This window comes from Rhinoderma darwinii, chromosome 1 (assembly GCF_050947455.1).
Source record: "Rhinoderma darwinii isolate aRhiDar2 chromosome 1, aRhiDar2.hap1, whole genome shotgun sequence".
Taxonomy (NCBI): Eukaryota; Metazoa; Chordata; class Amphibia; order Anura; family Rhinodermatidae; genus Rhinoderma; species Rhinoderma darwinii.
In genome coordinates, this window is record NC_134687.1 from 55,458,026 (window position 1) to 55,479,930 (window position 21,905).

The 21,905-nt window shown below is 39.3% G+C and overlaps 1 long non-coding RNA gene across 2 annotated transcripts; it reads right to left on the reverse strand.

The window, feature by feature from the left end:
• Positions 1–5,692: 5,692 nt before the first annotated feature.
• On the reverse strand, positions 5,693–20,039 carry LOC142733733 (uncharacterized). Of its 2 annotated transcripts, none has more exons than XR_012880228.1 (4): positions 19,952–20,039; positions 19,760–19,844; positions 19,525–19,676; positions 5,693–5,761 (listed from the first exon to the last, which is right to left on the reverse strand). It is a non-coding gene; the product is annotated as an uncharacterized LOC142733733 (long non-coding RNA). The 2 variants fall into 2 exon arrangements; XR_012880229.1 differs by lacking the exon at positions 5,693–5,761 and adding an exon at positions 18,842–18,975.
• Positions 20,040–21,905: the final 1,866 nt, after the last annotated feature.

Below are 21,905 nucleotides of genomic sequence, written 5' to 3' on the forward strand. Positions count from 1 at the left end.
GTCTAATCTCAGACATCCCTTTGTGTATTTTTTTTATCACACTTTCAGTGATTTGTATCTAATAAATAGTTAGACTGTGTTCACATCAGTGTTGTCTTTCCGTTGAGGGGTTCCGTCGGAGGTCTCCTTCGGGGGAACCCCTCAACGGAAAGGCAAACGGAAATCTTAGCTTCAGTTTGCATCAAAAACAACGGAACCCTGTCACAATGGTAACAAACGGAAACCATTAGCAACATTTCTGTCACCATTGAGATCAATGGTGATGCAAAAGGCAGCTAAGGTTTCCATTTGCCTTTCTGTTGAGGGGTTCCCCCGACGAAGAACTCCGACAGAAACCCATCAACGGATAGTTAACGCTCATGTTTAACACTCATTTAAACTTTGAAAATAGCTGTCAGAATGAAAGATTCTGTTTATCAGGACAATTCCTGTCCATGTGCCGTATTATGGCATTTGGGCATCATAGAGGGACATCCCTTGCTTGGGACTTCCCTCTGAGTCATAGCGGAGAGCTGCTAACTAGCAGCGGCTCTCACTCTGGCGGACTTGGGCAATCCATTATACGGCAGCCATGTAATACTTAATTTCCTTTGCAGCAGTCTGGCTGGCCAAAGCTTCCCGTAGCAAAAAGTGTTTGACAAGGAAGTGGACCCTCAACAATCAACTGATTGCTAACGCGGCTGCCATAGTAAAGGTGTGATTAGGCAACACATTATCTCCCTGTTTCTTTATGGATCTGGGATTTGTTTATAAAGAGGTTTAGATATCTCCTATTCTTACAGTATAATTGCCTTTTTGAACCACAGAAGACAAAAACACTTTTCTAAGTATATCATTCCGGAAAGGGTTAACCAAACCACACGTTCATTCAGAGATTAAATTTAATCTATAGATGCTGCAAAAACCCATCCAGGATTTATGGGATTTATTGGAGGGTAGCAAGGCAAAACCATCACTATTAAACAATTGCAACCCAAAACGTTTTGGATATTGTTCTACGGAAAAATGGCTCAAAAGTGAAACTCTGGATAACATATGTTCCATTATGTCTGGTATAAAGCAAATTCAGCATTCCACAGTAAACAAGACTAACAAGTTTGTTACCTGCCATAAATCCCTATTTCCTAATAAACCTCCCCATAACCTCCAACAAATAAAAACACTGCCTGCATGAGCCTGGGATTAATGGCCACAGCAGCTGGTTTATTAACACATTAACATACATTTCTTAAACACTGCCACTAACAATAGACTGTATTACCTTAAGGTCAGTTTCACACGAGTGTAAAACAGGCGCCTATCTGCACCCCTATTATGGCCACAAGTCCCAGCCCCACTGCGAGACTAGTGACCTGAATGACAGCATCATAGATCTCTTAGTTCTGGTCATTAGACCTGCAGTAGGGCCGGGATCTGTAATACGGGAGCAGAAATGATCATGTGAAACTGAACGTATTAAACATATAAATATGTAAACATATAAATACACAATCCCCTCTTTCTGAAGTATACAGTAGATCTTAGCAAGAAGCAATTAACTTCCACAAATTCTGTAGCCACACTGCACCCGCCTCGGTGCAAATTTAAGCGTAATACTAGGACCATTACTTTTCTTCCAGTGGAACCTCAGACCGACTAGGAATAGATTTACTAGGCGTTATACTGCCAAGAAAAGGTCGCCATACATAAGATGCCTCTTGCCAAGACCTATCTACCCGCTGCTGTGACAAATAGTTGACAGGCAATCCTGGATTTCCAAAGAGGGGAAAGAGGGAGTGATCCAGCATCTCTACCCTTATATCTCCCACTCCTCCACCAATAAAGTATGTCCCTGCTCCCTGGCACTAATAACCCCTCATCTCCCTCCCTTTCCCCCGTCACGATGTCCTTCCATCTTAGTACTTCAGGCCATTTACAACAAGGGGGTGGCTATGTCTGCTGCTTCAGGACCTGAAAAGAACAGTTCATACATTAAATTTTCCCATGTGGCAACTTTGTAAAGAAGAATGACCTAAATATTTATCCAATGAAGGGCTGATTTCAAACTATAGGAAGCATTTTGTTGCAATTATCAAGTACATGAACATGTAATACAGATGTGTCCACCCTTACCTTTGCTTGAATTTGGTTCAGGACTCCAATTTCTCATGAAAAAATTCAATACAAAATTGCAACATGCTAGCAAAACCCTTAACAGCCTTTAACTCACATCACAACCACTAGGTTGCCATACATAGACACATATAGCAAGTACATCTCGTGACAGAATATCCCGAAATGTTTTCACGCTGCTCATATCACGCCACACCTTAGGATATGTTGTGGCATGAAGAAAGCTAAGGAAGGACAAATCTTTACAACCAGTTAATACATTTAAAGGGGCAATTGCTTTCTCACATTGGTGAAATAGATGTTGGATAACTTTTCTCCTCAAATAAGTGCAGTAATAAGTTAAAAACCTTGTTATGTGTTACTCAGATTTCCTTTGTCAAGCAGTGCATTTACTTACTAGAATACCATTTTGGGATACATAAACAGCAGCATAAATCTTGGTTAATCTAATATTAGAGCTGCTAGCAGAATCTTCCACCACAATTTTGCCATGTTTTTTTTTACCCACTTATTGTTGACCCATACTATGTATGTATATATATATATATATATATATATATATATATATATATATATTTATAGCATATGTTGTTCCGGTCATAGGAATACCAAATATGTGGGGGTTATTATTATTTCATATTTTTTTTATATATATATATATATATATATATATATATATATATATATATATATATATATATATATATACAGTTTTTGAGTAATTTTTTATTTTTGGTCGCATATACAGACTTTGACTTTTCTTTATTAACAATGGGGCCAACATACTTTTGTAATGCATTTGCAGCGGGAGCAGTTTCAGCAGGATCATGGCTGTGTATTACAGCTATGCTTCGGACGCTGCTCCTGTGAGTATGCCGGCAGTTCCCGCGAGCTCGTTATTGCAAAAATGTACATCGAGGTTAAAGAGAATTTAGTATGACAAATATGCAATAATTAGGTAAAGATTGAAGGGGACATATACTTTTCTTTCCACAACACTCTATATGCACATAAATATACATTGCAATTAACAAACGAAAATGTTAAATGATATCAATTTCTACAAATTTTCCTGTAGTAAATGACCTTTAATGATTGCTGTAAGTATATTATATATTTTAATTGATGTTAAAAGGTCAATAAATTCCCTATTAAAGCAATTACATCCCTTTAAATTGCTACTATAATTGCAAAATTAAAATAACAGTCTTACAATACATGTAAGTGACATGAAAGCTTAACTCTGTATATTGCAAATGATTTAATTGACGTTAGACACTATTCTTTATCTAACTGATACCTGGCAATGGCATGATAACTGTATAAATGATTTATTATGCTGCCCACAATATGTCCTTTTTATAGAACACACATACCAGTCATGAAGGCATTCTGTGAGATGTGAGAAGGTTCTCATAGGAAATCGATTAAAGCATGAGTCTGTAATACCTTATATAAGAGATTACAACATTACGTTCACTTCAGGGGTGTGCACAGAAATTATAGGGCACCATAAAAAAACTCATTATGGGCCACACCCCCTGCTTTGCCAAAGTTACTATTGTTCATTAGAGTTAGGGCACATTCAGACGCAGCGGAATTGCTGTTGAATTCCGCTGCGGTCAATCCGCAGTGGAATTCTGCAGCAGCCGTTTTTTACATTTGTTTCTATACATTTTTAGGAAACTTAGTTCAGACATTGTGGAAAATAACTGTGCGGAATTTAGGCTGCGGTGCAGAATTTTCCCTCCGCAGCATGCTCACTATGTTGCGGAGAAGCAGCGGAATTTCACTGAAATTTCAGCATTTGCAATGCAAAAACTGAAATCTGTGGCAAGTCCGCTGTGATATCGTCTGAATTACCTGTCAAATATGCAAATTTTGGTGCTGATTCGTTGCGTAATTCCCTCGAATCTGCACCAACATTTGCAGCAGAAAAATTCCTGCCACATCTGAACATGGCCTTAATGTCCTCCATCGTTTCTTAATATATCTTTATATATATTATTTGGGAATTGTGGTGGTTCTATTGGGACACTGCCTGGTGGTATTATTGGACATGACATAGTGCTCCTGTTTGTGCAATTCATAGTGATTGTGGAAAAATGTGATCATATTATAGTTTGTAAGATTTTATATTTTTTGTATCTCCGGATGAGCTAGTCTCACTGTAAAGGGAAGCGTTTTATATATTTATATCTATGTACATATGTGTGTATATATATATATATATATATATATACATATATATATATATATATATATATATATATATATGTATATATATATATATATATATATATATATATATATACAAAAATAAACAAAGATAGAAGCAGCACCGTGACAAATATAAGCCAATATGGAAGGTGCTATGCTTCAAAAAAAGAGGAGTGACCTCTCCTTACACGATGAACATCCAAAAATAAAGAGCAAGGAAGCTGCACTCAAAAAAAGGAGGAATTTATTCACCAAACAAATGCAAAACTTCACCTCCTCAATGGAGGCATTTTCAAGCAAATTGCTCAATTAATAAGTGGTATAAATATATTGGCAATTATACATAAAAATGCAAAAAAATTCTTAATGTGTAACAGTGTATCAAGGTACATTAAAACCGTGCTGAGTCAAGTCATGACATGTAATATCAAAAATTATTTAGACCATAATATAACAGTGATCCTTTAAGTGTTATACAATAATTTAATTTAAATAGTGGTCATTATTAAAATCAGGAAAAGCTGACACTCACCAATCCAAACATATATTTCCCTTGAGGACTCCATATGTATCGAATCAAAAATATTCTCGGTGTCTCAAGCACCGAGTTGTGCATGCCCAAACAATGCCTGTCCATTGGGTATAGCAGCTCACGTGGTCAATGGTTACTAGGACACAATACAACAATGTAACGGCTGACATTACCACGTTAGGGTAAGGAAGTGTACTTGCTGTGCTTGCGCTCTTCAATGTAGTATGCCTTATAGCGCCATCTTTTGCTATCGGAACTAAGGATTGTGACAACTTCTTTAATCAAACGTGTATAGAATAGTGAGAGATATATGAATTATATAGGTGTTGTAGCCTAATCACAGATTGTTTATCCTGTATTAATAACGGAGTATATAATGGTTGTTTAACTCGCAGTTCAAATTCGAGCCATATCGTTATTGCAACCAATGGAATCCTCTTTAATACCTTATGTCCCTAGAAACTAGATATATCCCACACCTTTGTATGCCAGAACATCAGGTTTCTGGTATCCACTCCACCAGTGTGTGGATCTATAATTCACACAGAGGAATAAGGTGAAGACCAATCCGGGATCAATGGCTATAAGGAAGAAACCCTATATTATTCCAACCATAACTCCTATATACAGGAAATACAACCGTGAACTCAAAATAATATCACTAGATCAGGGAAAAAGGGTTAGAAATGATCCCACCTTTTACTACAATGCATACATACAACACGGTTGTATTGCGTTACCAAAGTACCTCTTGACCTCACAAACAGATATAAAAATAATAATAACATCACTAAAAAATAAACATAAGGACAGAAAAATATATCATATGGGTCCAATGTTCTTTAGTTCAGATGGTGAGTATCCAGTAGTTATATCAGAAAAAAAGCATCATTCTATCTAAAAAGAAAGAAAGAAGAGTCAAAAGACAAATACAATCAAAATAGTTAATCTGTTACAGTATAATCATTACTCTCAATTCCCTTTAACCATGGCCTAATAATAGGAGATGGATGGAAGATGAACAGATGCCACAGGGCAACATCCCCACATGAACCGACACTAGTCACATCAAAAGCTGCATAAACAAAATAAATCTCAACACATATGGGTCAGGAATCTTGTATCGGGAGCAAAATCACGATAATTATTTGATACAGCTGATTTTTTTCTTAAGAACAGTGATATCTCTATTACCTCAGGGGCCTAACTAGTCTCATCGATGTGACTAGCTTACACACATCGATAAATCATGAAAGAGGTATGAGTAGTGTGAGTAAGACATTGGACGAGACTGATTTTTCCAGCGAGTGTAGGGAGTTTCTAATGGGTCTTTTGGAGATTGTGTTGACCTGCAATTAATTTTTATTTAATGATGAATACTTTGTAGAACTTAGAGGAACAGCAATGGCGTTTGGGGTGGTGGCGATACATAGATAATGACTTCCTCATTTGGACGGGTGACCTACCCAGTTTGGACCTGTTTTTTTACTTCTTGAATAATATTGACCCTGACATTAAGTTCACTAAGGTAGTGACAACAGACTTAGGACTGATTTATATGTCAAAAAGACGGACTGTAATAATTTGTTATGTTTTGACAATCATCATCCTAAGGGGATGATCAAGTCCTTACCGTATAGCTATTAAGGGTTAAGAGGATAGTGGAGGACCCTACTAGTTTGGATGATAAATTGAACCTAATGTCTAAAAAGTTTTTGGAGAGAGGATATCCAAAAAAGATTTTCCATAAACATTTAGAGAAAGTAAAATTGACTGACAGGAATGAAGTATATCAGGGTAAAAATAAGAATAAAAATAAAAGTAATAGACTTCCTATGGTTTCCACCTACAATATATGTAGCCCAAACATAGCAGGGATTATTAAAAGACATTCGAGGATTCTTGGCAACTATTCTGATAAAATAGTGGAGTTTCAGTCTCCTCCATTATTTTCTTATAGAAGGCCCCGTAATCTTAGGGACAGATTAGTTGTGACGGCTGTCAGTAAAAATAAAGGGTTTAATAAAGGCGGACAGTCCGATATGACACGTAGGGGCTGTTTAGCCTGTCTGTCATGTGAGAAATGTTCCTTAATGCTCAAGGGCTACTAGCACTCTGCCTGGGACACTGCTCTGCCCCTGACAACACTGTCCATATATGGACAGTGAATTCAGGGGCTTCCCCAGAGACGCAGTCCCGGAGCAGAGCCGCTTCTGCACTCTACATGGGACTCCTCTCCTCCTGACATCACTGTCCATATATGGACAGTGATGACAGGGGCTTCCCCAGAGACAGAGTCCCAAAGCAGAGCCTATTGTAGCGCTACTCTTGGGACTCCTTCTCACCCTCTGACATCACTGTCCATATATAGACATTGATATCAGGGGCTTTCCCAGAGACGGGGTCCCAGGGCATAGCCGCTAGTGCTCTGCCTGAGACTCCTCTCCTCCTGACATCACTGTCCATATATCGACAGTGATGTCAGGGTTTTCCCAGAGACAGAGTAACGGAGTAGAGCCGCTAGCATTTTGCCTGGGACTCCTTCTCTCCCTCTGACATCACTTTCCCCGAGACGGAGTCGCGGAGTAGAGCCGCTAGCACTCTGCCTGCGACTCCTTCTCTCCTCCTGACATCACTGTCCATATGTATGGACAGTGATGCCGTAACGACGGCAGCAACAGCACCCGGCGGCCGAGTGGGCCCCCCAAAAGGTAGTGGGCCATGGCACTTGCCCGGGTTCGCCGGGTGCTGATGACGGCCCTGTGTGTATTGCCCAGGTAATGAGATAAGACAGTTGACTCCAGCTGGCTGCATTGTTTTGTTTACAATCTGGGAGGAGCAAAAGATTTCACACCGGAGGGGAAGCTATAAACAGTGAACACATGCTGTTTGTATCCCAAGTCACATGAGGTTCCCACTGTCTGCCACCCCCCTGCATGTGCCTGAGTTTGGCACAGTGATGTCATACAGAATTGCACGGAGAGGGTTTAAAAAGACAAGCTGGCCTGCTGAGTTCTCTCAGCCTGCTTTCCTATCACCACCAATGAAGGACCTCCTGCTCCCTCAAGGATCACTGCTAAGTATCTTCCCCCTCTCCATGTGTAATGGCAGCTGAACTTAACTCTTTCTCTCCCCCTATACAATGAACATTCCCCATGTTATTATCCTACCCTTCTCCCCATGCATTTAACCCCTGGTATCATATTCACCTCACGTAGCCCTGCACAATAAACCTACACTACCTGCACATTGGTTTAAACATTAAACCTCCCCCAGCCCTGCACATTACACACAAATACAGCAGAAGCTGTATTAACTCTACACTACACTACCAAAAACCTCCAAAATCTCCCTACTGTAACCCTTTCACTGCTATATAGCTACAATTCTCCATCCCTACACCCCACTTTTGTGTACAAGATTAACCCCTTAGTTACAGGGATAGTTAGAGTAAGATGGGGATGGGATATAGAAGCAAGCGTGAGTGTACTGTATTTTATAAGTATGTATGTTTAGCTAAGTGGGTGGGTGTTAGTATAGTGTTGTAATATATTGTACTAGTTCTGTGCCACGTGTAGTACTAGTATATTTAATACATATTAAGTTATTATATGTATTGAGGTATACTATACTATGCTGTGAATATATATATATATATATATATATATATATATATATATATATATATATTTACTGAGTTGTGTATGTCGTGTTTAATAATTGAGTGTGATTTGTGTTGGTATTAAATCTATCTTTACTCTACACTTGTGTCATGAATCACCACACACACACACACACACACACACACACTTAGTAGCTTGGCAAATAGCGTTATACAAAAGAAAAAAATAGGGGCTCTGGGCATAACCCTAGTGACCCTAATATAAAGAAGGTAGTAAGAGTGGGGGACATGAGTCAGTGAACGCCACTAAATATGCCCCCTATGCACTCCCTTTACTTTATTCAAAACATGCCTCCACTCAATGTTTTCCAGGGTGCTCCACCGACCTTGATCCGGTTATTTGGGCATATATGGCAGCTCACCTACAGTGCTTAATCCATGGAGCAGAATCCACAGGCATTTATTCAAGATGTGTAGATTCTGCATTAAAAACATACTCCTTTCTAATAAATAACTTGGATTTAAAGATTTGCAAGTCAAATATATAATAGTTGAATACAATACATAAGGGGCTTCATTTTTCTAAGGGCCACTGTGATGTTGGGGTCTTTAGGCTTATCACGGACATATTCCATCCATCTTGACATCTTCCTCCTATTCTTTATCCTTTACCTCTTGTGAGAACAAATTTCTTGCTCAAAATTCCGTTTTTTCAAATCTTCACAATGTGGTGGTGCACCATGTTTTTCCCACTTCTGATATGCTTTTTAAATTGCCTCCGCCTTTATACCTAATGTTTTTGTGATAATTTTTTCCTACTGACATCAGCTGGCAAAAACATTAGCATGCATGCTTTTTGTTAGTAGGAAAAAGTTTTAGGGATGTTTTAAATGTACTGTTTTTTTTAAAAGAAATAATAAAAATATATACAACTACTGTATCTCATCCACAAAAACCACATATATTTTTACTACAATACATGGTTTTAGGCCTCATGCACACGAACGTAAAAACACCCGTAATTACGGCCTGTAATTACGGGCCCATAGACTTCTATTGGCCACGGGTACCTTCCCGTTTGCTTACGGGAAGGTGCCCGTGCCGTTGAAAAATATGGAACTTGTCCTATTTCAGGCCACTGTGATGTTGGGCCACTGTGATGTTGGGGTCTTTAGGCTTATCACGGACATATTCCATCCATCTTGACATCTTCCTCCTATTCTTTATCCTTTACCTCTTGTGAGAACAAATTTCTTGCTCAAAATTCCGTTTTTTCAAATCTTCACAATGTGGTGGTGCACCATGTTTTTCCCACTTCTGATATGCTTTTTAAATTGCCTCCGCCTTTATACCTAATGTTTTTGTGATAATTTTTTCCTACTGACATCAGCTGGCAAAAACATTAGCATGCATGCTTTTTGTTAGTAGGAAAAAGTTTTAGGGATGTTTTAAATGTACTGTTTTTTTTAAAAGAAATAATAAAAATATATACAACTACTGTATCTCATCCACAAAAACCACATATATTTTTACTACAATACATGGTTTTAGGCCTCATGCACACGAACGTAAAAACACCCGTAATTACGGCCTGTAATTACGGGCCCATAGACTTCTATTGGCCACGGGTACCTTCCCGTTTGCTTACGGGAAGGTGCCCGTGCCGTTGAAAAATATGGAACTTGTCCTATTTCAGGCCGTAATAACGGCACGCGCAGGCCCATAGAAGTCCATGGTGCTCCCGTAATTACGGGTGGCTACGTGTGTGCACCCGTAATTACGGGAGCGTTGCTAGGCGATGTCAGGGGATAGTCACTGTCCAGGGTGCTGAAAGAGTTAACTGATCGGGACAGTGACTACCGCTGGAGTTAATAGTATTAAAAGTTAACTTACCTGCTTCTTCCTCCAGTCTGGCCTCCTGGGATGACGTTTCATCCCATGCAGCCAATCACAGGCCAATCGCAGGCTGCAGCGGTCACATGGACTGCCGCATCATCCAGGGAGGTCGGACTGGATGTAAAAAGAGCGACGCGTCACCAAGACAATGGTACGTACGCATGAACTTCTTTTACTTTCAATCGCTGCGGAAACTCTGCCCGAAAGGGCTACCCCTTCTCTCTTTCCAGCACTGATAGAGAGAAGGGGCTGCCGATTAGTGCAGAGAAAACGGGTCCGTAAATACGGGTGGAATACTGGTGACACCGGACCCGTATTTACGGGCACGGGTCCGTAAATACTGGTGGAATACGGGTCGAATACGTGTGACAAAGGACCCGTATTTACGCCAGTATTTACGGTAGGAACAAAATACGTTTGTGTGCATGAGGCCTTAGGGGAATTTTTTTATGTGAGAGTGAGTGATGTCAACCCCATGCTTCATCTTCATGTGAATATGGCCTTGGAACAATTTTACACTTGGAAGCAAATCCTTTATCTATCTATCTATCTATCTATCTATCTATCTATCTATCTATCTATCTATCTATCTATCTATCTATCTATCTATCTATCTATCTATCTATCTATCTATCTATCTATCTATCTATCTATCTATCTATCTATCTATCTATCTATCATACCCAAGGACACTTATCACATGATTTGACCATCAAAAAATAGATAGAGAACTGTTCTTGTGTTGTATTAACAGCATGTTTCCCTATATACTGTTTCTACTTCTTTGTACATTGAGTCTAAAATACCTATAGTATTTTGCTTACACAAAGTGATAGCAATAAAAAGGTTATTATAGCTCACAGCGTTGCTTTATGTGGGAATACCTCTAGGTCCATGTTAAGACACTTTTAAAATCAGTCCAGATTGGCTTCACAGACCAAAGGAAATAAAAAACTTGGCAGGTATTTTAGTGTGTAGAAACCGCTCATATGAAAAATTCATATCCATTTCTTCCACTTGGGATTCCTTTACAGACTCACAGACATACAGTACCACGCATTTTTGTTTAAATGCAGCCCTGATCCCCATCCCTTTTATACAGCTCTAATTCATAACTCCTCTTTTCATACAAATGACAGATTTTCATTTCTCTTGTGAACTCTTCTCAGATTTTGTGTATATTTCAATGCACATTGTTTATTCAAGAATCATGGTTGTAGATTTGTTTTGCTGAATTTTTATTATCGTCTAGGAATACATGTATCATCATTCACTACTAGTTCCCAGGTCACACTTCTCATCGCCACTGTTATTGTCTTGTTTTACTGTGCACACACTTAATGTAACGTTCTATTTATATTATTATTATTATTATTATTATTATTATGCACCAAATGAGACCACAAATATGGACCTCATCACAATTCCTTTATTACTGATTTTGTTTTATTTTTGGAGAAATATTTCATAATAATTCACATTCAAATCATAATCAAATGTAATTACAAATAATGATAATAACAATGCTGATATAATAATAATCATAATAATAATAATAATAAAAAATAACTGTTGATGTATTCCTACAGTTGGCCTGGCCCATCAAAGCACCTGAAGATCCTCCTGTGGGCCCTGGCTCTGACACAAATTTGGGTCCCCTCCCCTTCAATTATTTTTAGATACAGTTAATCCAGCAAATGTAATTTTTGGTGGATTTTTGGCCTCCTAGGTGCCCCCATAGTGATTTGAGGGAAGTACAGAAGAATATGGCAGCAGAGCAAGGTTTAGAAGCTCCTGTTACCACGGGAAGATCATCCTTTTTGCCGTTTGTTCGTTTATAGGCCGATCACTTCCCTGTTTACATAGAGCAATGAGTGAGAACAAGCGCACGTATAAAGGCTCATTCACCCATGTAAAAGAGTCTTAAAAACTTTCTGCAAAAGTGGTGAGAGACCTGTTTATCTACATTAATCATAAATAAAGTGGAACTCAATTATAAGATATTGGCTAGATGGTATAAGACATCTGAAACTTTACACAAAATCGTTGCAAACCAAGCACCTACTTGCTGGAGATGCAAAAAGAAGATAGGAAGCTTTCTTCACATCTGGTTCTCCTGCACAATAACACGACCATTCTTTAATGTGCAGACACTAATCAGAAAACTATTAAGGCCATTTTACATGGGCCAATGATTGGGCAAACGAGCGGTCATATGAATGCTTGTTCCCGATCACTGCCCTGTGTAAACAGGACAATGAGAAGCCGATGAAAGGGAAACGCTCGTTCATCGGCTGATCAGATCTTTTATCTGATGTATCAAATTTAGCTCTGACATGATGCAAATGCATGGGGACGAGCAATCATAGTAACGATCACTCGTCCCCAAACATAACCCATCATTGCTGCTTATAAAAGGAGCAAATGAGCTCCGATCAACGATCTGTCTCATTGATCGGCATTGCTTTCAGGGCCCATATTGGCCAGAGTAAACTCAACTTCCATCTTCCCTCATCTCCTAAATGGAGCAAAAATACTAATCCTAAGACATTGAAAAGAAAAAGATACACCAAAAATGTCAGAGTGGTAAAAATAAGTTATAGTAATTCAAACCTACTGTATAAAAGTGGACACTTAGACAGAAATATGGCAAATTTCTGCTAATTTGAAATGATCAGATGAGATTCTATGACTCAACAGACCTAGATCCTTACCTAATGCCTCCATGATAAGTTCCTACAAATTTAAATAAATTCAAAACCTCGTTGAATTAATGCCAAAAAGAAGAATTTCTTATACTTTGCATATTGTATACTCCAAAGTCACTCTTTGGACTTAATGAACATTCTGAATTCACCTGCCTTTTCATCTAGTTCTTGTAATTTCTCTAGTGATATCTATTACCCCATTACCCCTAACCCTCTATTACTGTACATCCTCTCCCATTCCATTTTACTATTTTAAAAAAATTCAAAAACAAAGTGGAGCTGTGGTACTAATTCATATTTTATTGGCTTGTGGCTATAAAGAGATGCACATGGTCAGCAGCAAAACTCATGTAAATTATGGCATTTAAACAATGCATACATAGTATTAAGAAGAATAATGTGTGCCAAGAAATATTCTTTTATCATTATACCACCCCCATCACCACTAGAGTGAACCATTAATGGACAGCTACACAAATTCATGGACTAATGTGGTTTATGCCAAATTCTGAACCTAATATCTGTATGTTTAATACAAAATCAAAATGTAGCAATCCAACTAATATATATCCACATTTCACCAGTCTAGTTTTGGCAGCCTATGACCACTGTAGCATTATTTTTCTGTTCTTAGCTGGTTGTTATCTATGGTTGATGTAGTTCACTTACTTCTAGGTTTAACATGCTATGTATTCAGAAATTCTCTTCTGACTCCAAGTTATTATTGCAACTACAACTGGTTCACATTGATATTTGTTTCTGAATCAATCTCTGTACGCCCTGGAGCCTGTTGTACTTGAAAATCTCAAGAGACAGGGGCAAACATACTTTATATGTAAACTGCGCAGGGGCCCTGTAAGCAAAAAGGCCAGCCACAACCATAAAAAATATGCAATGCCCCCTGTCTACAAGATTGCAGGTACGGCACTATGTAAATTATTCCCTTGGCATACAATTACAGTATGTGATACACCAGAAGGGGATGGAAGAGGTCTAGGATGCTTCATTCACTCTTGACAAATTACCGGTTGGGCAATAAAGGGCCAATATACTGTTTTTGTACAGGGGCACTCCCTCTTGTGTGTTTTTGCCCGCCATTGTTAGGAAATCAGCACATTTTGAGAAGTACAAAGTATTGTTGAGCAGCATCTACTGTCTCCACCATGATGGCCTTTCATTTCATAATTTCTAGTCTTCCTAATATGTCAATGTATCTAAGGGCCCCTGTTATGTTATGTAAGCACATAAAAGAATAAATACAAATCTCAGGAATACAAGTGCAGATTTTCATTAACAACAAACCTTAATCAGGTGACTGATTACTTTTAATGTGTTAAATAAACAGAGAAATAGTTGACATAATTGAATCCATTTGGTGATCACACTCATTGCAATGCATTATATTAACATGGACTTCAATTGCTCTAAGTACGTCCTTGTTTAAATAATACTGTGAAACGAGTAATATTGATTAATTTCTGGGACTCCGTAAAACAGATGCCTATAGGAAACATTACAGTTCTAAAATAATAATATAAATATGAAAAAATTACAAAGAATTGACTTCTCTTGAGTAGGACACATATTTTGAACTAGTTTATACATCGGCAGTGCTTATGGTATTTTCTGTAGCGCCAATACAACAGACGATGAGGGTTTTCAAATGGCACATGTTTCTATCGAAAGGATATTTTTTTAAAGGGGTTGTCTGTTTTTATCAATCCCATAATTTTTAGAAGGGTCCCTGGACAACCCATTTAAATGAATATTAAAGTTCAGGCTGTTTCATAGTACAAAACATATTCCTCTACCATATATCTCCTATTCTGTGATATATGGATAGTCAAAATACTGTAGGTTATAAAGGCCAGTTTGACTTTTTGTTGGACCAACAATAAGAATTTTATAGATAACAAGCATCTCCAGTAGTTGGTATCCAGTTGGCACATTGGCTACCTGGCTTCTGTTTTTTTGTCCATATCCCTACTGTAATAATACCAATAATAATGTTAGTAATCTTTATTTATAAAACATATTGTAAAACATACAAATTATATATGATAAGAGTTTACACTCTTAAAATTACATTGTATCACCACCCATCGTTCTATATTTATTTTTCCATATTAAATTAGTATTATTTTAATCATTTACTTTGTTGTAGAATGTAGAATATAATGATGGCATTGTAATTATTACCAGCTACCTGTTTTATATACATAATGGATAAACACTTACAAAAAACATATTTTAGACTGGAACACTGGCCCCTTGGTCATCACTCTAAACAATTCATCATGTCAGATTGTGCAACACCAATATAATTTTGTGGTGGATGACAGTTTCAATTTAACTTTCCATTGTTCTTCCTGTATACTAGTTTCAGCTCATAGCATATGCCTTTATATTTATTCTACTTTCATCACTCCGTGAATGGTTCTGAGTCTCTCTTCTAGAGCTAGAATATATTCACTGGATCTTGTAACAGCACATATACATGAATTACATGAAGATATTTCCAAACACGTCTTGAAGTTATGTCTATTTTTTTTGTTTTACGGGAATATGGACTATTTAAGGTACTTTGACGTACATTAAGTTGCTGACGTCACGACGCTGGTAAAATTTCTGCTGATAATTTGTCAGGGAACCAATTGGGATTTGAAACTCCCATAGTCATTCATATTAGTATTGGAATTCTCCTATAGTTATTTATTGCAATTTCCTACATTAGTGCTTTGCATAGAATTTACAGATGCTTACTGTTATTGAATATTTGCCCCCGCTAAGGGCTCTTGCACATGACCGTGTGTGCCACCCGAGTCCCGTCTGTGATTCGTGGAACGATAGGACATGTTCTATCTTTCCACGGATGGGTCCGTAAAAAACTATCCGGTGCCACTAGGATGTTGTGAATAATGGCCAGAGTAGAACTCTGTCATGTACAAGAGCCCTAAGGCTCTGTTAACACTAGCAGAAATGGGGTCCTTTGGGGTTTACATGTGGATGTCCATTTGGCTTTCCTGTATGTTTGTTGGCAAGAATTATGTGGTCTTGCCATGCTACTGTTGTCGCCACAATCAATGAGGGTCCGAGTCCATGATGGTCCGCTAGGATTTGCCATTACCCATTTGAGAGTGGCTCCAGCATAGCTGTTATGGCTCCTTTATAAATAGAGGCCATGACTGTAGTGTGAATAGAGCCTAAATGTTTTCCGATCTTTAAACAACATGGAATACAAGCAATGTTGCTAACTCTTCAGTTATTTCTCGACAAGTAAGGGGTCGTTCACATATGTCCGTTGTCCCTGTCAGCTTCCCTCCGGCGTGTTGCAGATAAGCCGGAGGGAAACTGATGCTAGAACGTATACCATAGCTTTCTGTGGCATCTGTTCTGGCACTTGGGATATAAGTTGTGCCACCGTATGGTGCCAGACCTGTGCAGGAGCAGTATCCAAAAATGTTACCTGCAACGTTTTTGTGTCCGGCTCCCTGGGCGGTCCGGTGCCGTATCCTATTTAATGTATTGCTCACAAGTTCAACACCGTGTGTTGGCGCATCCGCCTTTCGCTACTAGAAGGAGACCCTGATGTCCCTGTCCATTTATAGACATTGACGTCCGGGGCTCCTCCAGGGGGGCGGTGGGTGGCACTATCTACAAGGGGGGCATGAGTGGCACTATCTACAGGGGGCATGGGTACCACTATCTACAGGGGGCATGGGTGCCACTATCTCTAGGGGGCATGGGTGGCAACTTCTACAAGGGGTATAGGTGGCACTCTCTATAGGAGGCATGGGTGGCACTATGTACAGGGGGCATGGGTGCCACTATCTACAGGGGGCATGGGTGGCACTATCTATAGGGGGCATGGGAGGCAACTTCTATAGGGGGTATAGGTGGCACTATCTACAGGGGGCATGGGTGGCACGATCTACAGCGGGCATGGGTGGCACTATCTACAGGGGGCATGGGTGGCACTATCTATAGGGGGCATGAGAGGCAACTTCTACAGGGGGTATAGGTGGCACTATCTACAGGGGGCATGGGTGGCACTATCTATAGGGGGCATGGGAGGCAACTTCTACAGGGGGTATAGGTGGCACTATCTACAGGAGGCATGGGTGGCACTATCTATAGGGGGCATGGGTGGCAACTTCTACAGTGGGTATAGGTGGCACTATCTACAGGGGGCAGGGGTGGCACTATCTACAGGGACGGCGTGGGTGACACTATCTTCAGGGGGCATGGGTGGCGCTATCTACAGGGGGTGTGGGTGGTGCTAACTACAGAGGGCACTGTGGCATTATCTACAGGGGTGTGTGACACTATATACGGAGAACAGTATGGCATTATCTACAGGGGGCACTGTGGCATTATCTACAGGGGTGTGTGACACTATATACGGAGAACAGTATGGCATTATCTACACATGAAATTCATCCGTTTTTAAAACAGACAGTGAAAAACGGATGCAAAATGGGTCAGAATCGGCCGTCAAAAGCAAAAACACAGAACAGATACAAGACAGATGCAAAACGGCGGAGACAACTGTTTTTACTGGTCGACACCCAGACCCTGTCGTGTGAATAGAAACAATAGCAATCCCAGCAATCCCGGTGTGGTGTGGGATGGGTAGGAGAGGCGGGGTGGGGGATTGGGTAGCAGTAAAGGCTCCAAAAACTAGCTCGTCCTGGCGCAACTGGATAAAAAGAGCTCTGATTTCAAACAGAATGACAAAGATCGAGCAGAAGTAAAATCCAAGGAGATTTTTTTTTATTTTTTTTAATAAGGTAGGGAGTTTCAGATGTGGGACAAAAAGATGTCTGTGCTACCAGACTATTGGCAACAATGAAACCAGTTTCCAAATTCAACAAACTGGAAAAAGTTTTAGAATTAAGAAAAAACTAAACTGTCAGACGCAATTTGTGATTTATTTAATAAATTGCAAATGCGGCCTACAGTATGTAGGCAGAACCATCCAGCCACTCCATTGCCGTCTTAATAAACAGAGGGTCATATTGCTACAACAAATTTATTTTACACAGTGTCTCCAAACACTGTACAATTATGCATTAAGGGAATTTTAAATGTTTCTCCATCCTACCGATAGAACAAATAGATGCTTACCATCTGGACCGTTTCAATTTTCTGTGTAAACGTGAGGTCTTTGGATGTATAAATTAAGCACACTGGTACCGCTAGGTCTGAACAAAGTTACAGAGACTATCATTTAACCCTGTTTCATATCCGGCACTATTTGTCTCATCATAATCCATTTTCCCAGTAATTTTTAGGAACAGACTATCACATTTTGACCAATTATCATATATTTTTATTAATCACCATTTTGCACTTGCAATCTCATTTAAATCCAATTTTCCCTACTGGGCCCCAATATGTCCAACCCGATCTGGTCATTGTCAATTATCGAAGAGTCACGAATAGATATTCCAATTATCTAACAATTAATTGCAATTATTATCAACGGTGAAAAATACTAGTTAATAGGGGATCATTTCCCCCTACTTTTTCAAGCAAAGTGTACGACACATTCTCTATGATATATGGAGGATGGGTGTGTATTTATGAGTGTATATATATATATAGTTCTGGATGTATACTTATTGGTAAATTTCCATATTTCTGTAAGTGCAGATGTTTAATAGCATGCACTTTTTGGACTCTAAATATATATATAACCGACATAATGTGGGTGACAAACAACAAATATTTTTCTAAACTCACCATTTTGGACTACTCCCAATAAGTTTTCACAAATAATTGTATTTTGTATCATCAAAACTCGGTTTGTTGTCATGCTAACGGATCATTTCACACACCAACTCTGCTGGGTCTGCTGTTAACGCTTTTTGGATGTTGTGTTCCTAGCATAACTACATCAGGTGAGCGAATCTGACCACACAGTATTATGCCCCTACAGCTGCACCACACAGGATAACGCCACTATAGCTGTCCCCACACAGTTTAATGCCCCTATAGCTGGCCCCACACAGTTTAATGCCCCTAAAGCTGCCCCCACACAGAATATTGCCCCCATAGCTGCCCCTATAAAGTATAATGCCCCCATAGCTGCCCCACACAGTATATTACACCCATAGCTGACCCCACACAGTATAATACCCCTATAGCTGCCCCCACACAGTATAATGCCCCTATAGCTGCCCCCACAGTATAATGCCCCCCATATCTTCCCCCACACAGTATAATGCCACCATAACTGCCCCCATACAGTATATTGCTCCATAGGGCCACCACCATACCGAATATAATGCCCCATACAGTATAAGGCCCTCATAGTTGCCCCACACGGTATAATGCCCCAATAACTGCTCCCATACTGTATAGTGCTCCATAGCGGACCCCAATCCTAATATAATGCGACCATAGTGCATAAAAATAAAATAATTACTCACCTATCTACGTTCGGACGATGAGTGGAGGAATTCCCGTTGCTGTTCCGGTTTGTGCAGTGTGTATCTCGGCACAGACAGGCACAATTACATCGCTACATCGCGCCTGTCTGCACTGAGCCAGTTAAGGCAGGGAAATATTTCTAATCTGGTACCTGATAGTTCAGAAAAATTTATTAAAAAGACATAAATAATCCCTTTAAATTAATGTTTTTCCCCAAATGCGATGTCAATATACCTTTTTTGACAGTCCAATAATCCAGAATATTTCATAATCTGGCATTTATCAGGTCCAATGTTGTTGTTGGATTACAGGTATTTTACTGTAAAAAAAAAATAGGTTACTAAAATCAATATTGCAACATTGTTTTTGGGAGAAAAACATTACACACTGAGCAAGTTATATTCACGTAGAAACTATGTAGCAAACCTGTAACGATTTCTACACTCCTATACACTGCCCAGCGGGGCCCTTAGCATTTACAATCACAAGAATTCCCCACTGTCCAAGCTTTTAGCTTTAAAGAACACATTAAGGACTAAAAGCAAACCTGGTCAGCGCATGCATATTTTATTGCAGACTTCATGTCTAATATATAATCAAATCATCTCGTTTGACCCATAGTGCACAGTGTGCACACAATTCATTGTGCTGAATACAAGAAAAAAATTGAATTTGTATATATTATTTATACTGGACATGCACAAACATAAAAGGGCTATACCCTAATTGTCAGTCTCATATGGCAGATCATACATATTTAGACTTTCCTAATGGGGGTCCTTGCCTGACTACGGATGTGTTGTAAGGTGCAGCTTCAGGTCAGGGTTACACAATGATTGCAGCCACGAAATCCTGACTTCTGACAAGACATAAATTGTATGATGCAATTTGGTTCTTGCAACATCCCAAACCCTTTAAATTGCACTGTTAGGCCCCCTGCACACTCTGCAGATTTTGCTGCTTAGCGGAAACGGGGCATGGCTTAAAATGTGGAAAAAAAAAAAAAATGTGCCACAGTGCTCCAGACAAAAACTAAGCCAAACAAAGTTTGGAATCTGGAGAGGATAGTGTCTAGAACTTCTAGCAAGATTCATCAAATTTATTATACAGCTTACGCCACTGTGATAAATTTGGATCATCTTCAGACTGCCTGGTTTATGCTGTCTGAATCTTAGATAGCTTAGTAAATCTGTCCCTTTGTGTGTAGGCTTTCTCATATTTTACTATAGACTTTAAACTAACCACCTCCGAAATGCCCTGCGTGAATCCAGCCTAAAAAAAAAATACATTTTGTAAAGTGTTCAAAGTTAAATAGTCACAGCATTATTATCAGCGACATAACTTTTTCTATGTGTTGCGATTGACAGTTTATGAGGTGTAGGAGTATTTGATTGTATTTGTCATTTTTTTTGGTCACATGGTTTCTTACAAACCACAGCTCTTATCCTAGTCATGTCCTGGGGAGATTATTCAGTGAAAAACCAGAAAACGGCATGAATTCTATAGCTGCCCCTGCAGGTGGTGAAAGCAAGGTGTAACAAAATTTCAGTACACTTTCTTTATTAAGTTCTTCAAGGTAAGGGTTAAGACTTGGAGAAGCTTTCTTTCTAGCTTTTTGCTTTTAGCTGATGGTATTTTAGAATATGCAGAAATGTAGTTACCTTTTGACACAATTCAAAAGGCTGGTTGGCACGATCCATTTCAGCAAGTAAAAACCAAATTTAATTGGCATCAACGAAAGAAACATCAACCATCTGCCTATTCTGGCACTGATCTGTACATCATATGGCTCAATAATGGTGGCTAAATCTGCACTCAATAGAAATAGATGTCACTCCCATGAATATATTCCACGTATAAACATTTAAAGTAGCATAGGATGCAGGGATGGTAAATGAAGCCATGGTTTAATTGTCCTCAGTGGCTTAAAAAACAAACTAACCACGTACAGTGCGTGATGTTAGGAATGAATTTCATATAAAGATTTATCTACAGTCTTCCAACAACACTTTTCAGGTCATTAGCTCATTTATTTTTCGTAGCTAATATTTTGGGCACTTGTCCAAGCAATGATATCTCCTAGTTGCTTAGCGGTGATGCATTCTATCAACTTGTTGAACCTGCTGCTGTCCTTTAAAGACGGGGTAGGGAGACAGACAGGTGAGCCCTAATCTACCCGCCACTCAGTCACTGCCTACCTGCAACGGCCCATCCTAGGCGATGGCGTACAACTGGGCGACGGCCCCTACTCTTACTATGTGCACGACAGACAAACAGACAAGGGTACATAGAAGCTAAGGGAAATGGGGCAGATGCCCACGGCAACACCGTGAGCTACAAGAGTAGTGAACGAGCCGAGTCAAACTAGGAGTGTACGAGG